Source organism: Lampris incognitus, chromosome 3 (genome assembly GCF_029633865.1).
Source record: "Lampris incognitus isolate fLamInc1 chromosome 3, fLamInc1.hap2, whole genome shotgun sequence".
Taxonomy (NCBI): domain Eukaryota; kingdom Metazoa; phylum Chordata; class Actinopteri; order Lampriformes; family Lampridae; genus Lampris; species Lampris incognitus.
The window spans coordinates 99,083,718-99,088,519 of NC_079213.1; the positions used below are offsets into that span (position 1 = coordinate 99,083,718).

General features: G+C 42.6%; 1 pseudogene; it reads right to left on the reverse strand.

Moving 5' to 3' along the window:
* Positions 1-263: 263 nt before the first annotated feature.
* LOC130109924 (probable ATP-dependent RNA helicase DDX4) lies at positions 264-4,318 on the reverse strand (annotated as a pseudogene).
* Positions 4,319-4,802: the final 484 nt, after the last annotated feature.

The window sequence follows — 4,802 nt, forward strand, 5'->3', positions numbered from 1 at the left end:
ACAAACCATCTAGAACAGTCACAGGCTAGCTTAACACTGTGGTAGAATGTGATAGAAAAAATTCTCTCCCCCTTTTTCTTTGGTGCATCACCAAACCGCCCTAAGGAACAAAACCGCCCATGCACTGCAATCCACATTGAGGTCAGTTATTACTGAACAGTTCTAGATTAGTCATTTTGAAAACACTTAACAGGTCCTTTTTGCAAACAATTTTTTCCACATTTTGGGGGGGGGGGGCAAGGCAGTGGTGGGGTGTCAGTGGTCTATTCCCATTCATCCTCATTTTGGGCAGCTGGCTGGCTCTCTCCCTAAAGGACAGAAGAGGCCATTTAAACTTGCAGTATTTGCAAGGACAGTGTTTCATTGAAATTAGTCAAATCAATGCATTACCTTCCTTGAATCTGTGGTGGCAAAGGCCTTGCCTTGTGGGCTGAAACCTGTGGTACCATGTAAGCTGAATGCAGCCTTCTCAAGCTACAAGGACACTGCCTGTTAGGCTTGTCAATCAAATTCATCTTGAATCATCAAGGGTGAATTCACATTTTGAGAAATAGACCTGTTTGCTGAGGATTGTGATTACCTACCTTTGAGAGAATTTTGACCAGAGAGCTGGCAAGTTTGCTGTCCGCCTCCAGGTCATAGAACGACACAGCCTTCAGTGGCCAGTTCTCCCAATGCAGTTGACATAGTTGTCAATGTTTTTGGAAAGGTCAAAGTTCACAACATGCAGGACGTCTGGATGTACCAGACGTCTTGCAGCTACAGAGGTGGCTGGACAGGACATTTATCTGACCGAAAGTCCTGCAGAGCCTGCTCTCACTCCCTCTGCTCATGGTTGCTGCCAGGAGACTCATACTCCATAAATAACCTTAAGATAAATAATGAATCAAAGCATTAGAAGTACTACTGACCCATGGATGCTTGTAGTAGGAACTTTCTCCTGGCACAAGGTGGCAGCAAGGAAATCCACTTGTCTCGCTCCACAAAAACCAATGTGCGCTCAGTTCCTACAATAAAAGAACGCAATGAAGCTATTGTTTACCATTTTATAAAACTTATGTTGCGACTTCCCCTCAAAACTATGAGCTAAAATGAGCCAGTTTTAGCATAAAACTCTGATGTGAAAGAACTATCCTGTCAGTTTACATTTACTAGATTTGCTAGGTAGTCAGATCTGACATAGGATCCTTTATAAGATGTACCATAAGCAATACAAGCACCTTCAGAAACTATTGCTAATGCTCTGCTGAACAAAGCAAAATAGTTTCTTGCAGTTCATTTTAAATTAAAAGCAAATAAGTGCAATGTTTTCACCCATGTACTTTCCATACATCAATTAAAGTCCCTACAGGTGATAAAACAAATAATACAATTTTCACTATTAAACTAGACAGGGAATAAAAAAATAAATTATACTGGCTTTGTAAATGTAAAAAAAATTAGGAATATCGTCTGAGGTAGAATCTTTTTTGCATCTTTTTATAAATAAAGTATCTAAACCAGAATAAAGTTGAATGGACATAAGAAAATTTCTTCAAATATTTGGCAATTAAGATTTTTACCTCTGTCCCTTTCATTTCTTCTAAGAAAGTGAATCAATGTCATTCTTTTGAAATAATTAAGATGCTATGGCGATAAACAGCCTCCCCTTTAAAAGGGGGAGGGGGCATGATTTTGTAATCTGCTGCCCTGATTGGAGACTACAGATCATTGTGAACATCCCTCAGTTCATTCTTAACATGTGCCTGCACGTTGTTCTTAATGACAATAAAATTGAATTGAATTGAAATTGAATTGAATCTGAACACAGTCTAGCGGTGACAGGTTAAGAAATATTACCTGTGACTTCAAGGATGCGTTGGAGTTGGTCTCTCTTTGAGTACTTTGAGACCTGGATAACTGTCTGCATCATGGCAGGCTCCACCCACCACCCCAACAGCTAGGAACAAGTAATCTGGTTTCAGGAATCAGCTACAATCCTATAATAAAATCAGTGGGGAGAACAAAAATAATGAAGTTGCAAAAACAAAAGTGCATTTCACATCAAAGAGTTTTTGCCCTCAACCCACTTAAGTTGTTAAGACTTTAAAAAATAAAAAAGGAAAGTGCCACAAACCTTCCAATGTCTTCAGGATAGGTGGCACTGAACATCAGGGTCTGGCGCTCTTTTGGTGTGTGTGTGTGTGGGGGGGGGGGGGGCATGCCATTACTGGCCACCACCTTCCGCATTTCTGGCTCAAATTCCATGTCCAACATTCGGTCAGCCTCATCCAGCACCAAGTAACGCAATTTACTCAAGCCAATCTAAAAACTACACGAGACAGTTACTGGAGGCAACCCTGAAGCAGGTCAAGTGTCTAAAAAGATTTTCTGCTTACAAATTATTTATGGTAGCCTTCACAGAACCATAACTCACCTTTCCTTTTCCAATCACATCCAACAATCTTCCTGGGGTGCCGCACAGCAAGTCACATCCCTTCAGGATTTCTCGGATTTGATATCCAGTGTTGATTCCTCCATAGACAACGACTGGACGCACACAGGTCCTACACAGGTCAGTGGAGAGGAAAGCCAAAATAACCATAACAAGTGCCAGTTTATTATTTATAGCGTTGTTCATTCAGGAGCATGCCGCAAACACCGACATTCAACGTTGAATGTGCTGTATACGAATTTGAGCACCAGCATCTCAGACCAAACTTCTCGTTTGGTTATTGTTTCCTTCGGCTGAAATAGTTTTACAGTGTAGCTTTATTAACATTAGTAACGTATTCTGCTTGGTAAGCAGCTATTGCTTCGATCTGCTGAGGGACCTAAATCCATGTAACGTAATTATTAGCTTGCTAGCGATCCTGCTAACGCTAATGTAACCGTTTATTTTCTTGCCCAGTGCGGGATTCGATAAGTGGTGTACTGCACCACAAAGCGACATCACTAACCGCTCGGCTAAAGGATCAGACCCGTTAGCTAGGGACTAACGTGTCTTATTAGTAGTTTACACTAACTACTCACGTACGTGCATGCAAGGCTTGACCGGCTTTCCAAAACAAAGAGAAGCTCAGATTACCACAGAGAGCGTGACTTCCATTCTCTGCTCAGGACGCCATTATGCCACTGTCGCTTTACATAGCAAATAGTTTTTTGCTGCTGTATTCTTCTTCCGGCTTGTTCCCGGTTTTTCAGGGGTCACCACAGCAGAGTTTCCGGTTTCCATCAGTATCATGTGAGGGCACGGCACCGATAGCGGCCGTTATTAAGCCAGGCCTCGACCGATCCAGTATGGTCTCGTCAAGCCGCATACTGATTTGGCAAAAAATACGTCGGATGCCTTCCTGACACGCCCACTGACGGGGGCACAGGTGAAGCGCTGCATGCCGTCCCAGTATTCGTGGACTTGCCCCCATGCGTGTCGCATTTGTTTGCTGCTATATTACCCTTCGAAATCTCGTATATTAGCACCCTTAAGGTCAAACCATTACTTTTATAGCCACATTTACAAGAACACTCTTCTGAGTCAACCACAATGTTGGCTAGGGAGGGCAGACAAATGTTTCCAATAAACGATCCTTTGTATAATCGCTGTATTATATACTGTAACGTGCATGGATAAGTAGACACGCTGGCCGCTAGCTGGCGAATCTAACCTTTTAGTCGAGCGGTTAGCGATGTTTCCCGCGGTGCGGACGATGCGGGTTCGCTTCCCGGCCGCGGCAGTTCCTGTGGTTGCCCCCCGAATTCGCTACAATACCAAGGAAACAAATGTATTGCTTCCAAGGATTTCTCCACCCTTAAGCATTCGCAATCAATTTCTATTGCTTTAACCTACACAAGGTTTTATTTTTTGGTTACTACATAATCAGCTAAAAGCATTCTTTTTAGCATGTAGTATAACGGAAAGTAGATATAAGCTTGTTCAACAGATCAACAATCCCGATCACACTAACCATCATGTCATATGGATCTGCAACTTCCAACAGGTGCAGTTGCAAAAAATTAAATACAACATAGACACTCACAAGACAGGGGTGGCTCATGAAATTTTACTTTTCACAACACTAAACATTCACCACTGTTAACACTACAGACTCAAAGGCAAACTTCCTGGCCACCATGAAGATCTGGTTAATTAATGAGCTTCCTGGTCGGAGCCACAAAGACCACCTCAGGCTCCTGTATCTCACTAAAGCGACTTGCAGCCACCCCGTCCGCCATCAACTTCTGCAGCGAAACGAAAAGTAAACAAATACGTTAGGAGGGAGAAGCCCATCCAACCTGCATAACCAAAGGCGCAAACACATTTTACAGGGACATATTTCATTGTCGGCGGATGAGTTTTAACAACCATAAAACATTCAAATTTTTTTTACATCAAAAATGGCGAAAAACAGGCAAAAACTACAGGTGCATCTAAAAAATATATAATATCGTGGAAAAGTTCAATATTTCTGTGAAAATTGTATATATTCTAGACTCACACAGTCCTGAGAAGAGCTCTAATCAGCTAATTGACTCAAAACACCTGCAAAGGTTTCCTGAGCCTTAAATCTCTGTCTGGTTCAGTACACACAACCACAATCACGGGGAAGACCTCTGACTTGACAGTTGTCCAGAACACAGTCACTGACACCATCCACAAGGAAGGTAAGCCAAAGAAGGTCATTGCTGAAAGGGCTGGCTGTTCGCAGAGTGCTGTATCAAAGCACATCCATGGAAAGTTGACTAGAAGGGAAAAGTGCGGTAGGAAAAGGTGCACACGCAACAGGGATGACCGCAGCCTTGAGAGGATTGTCAAGCAAGGCCGA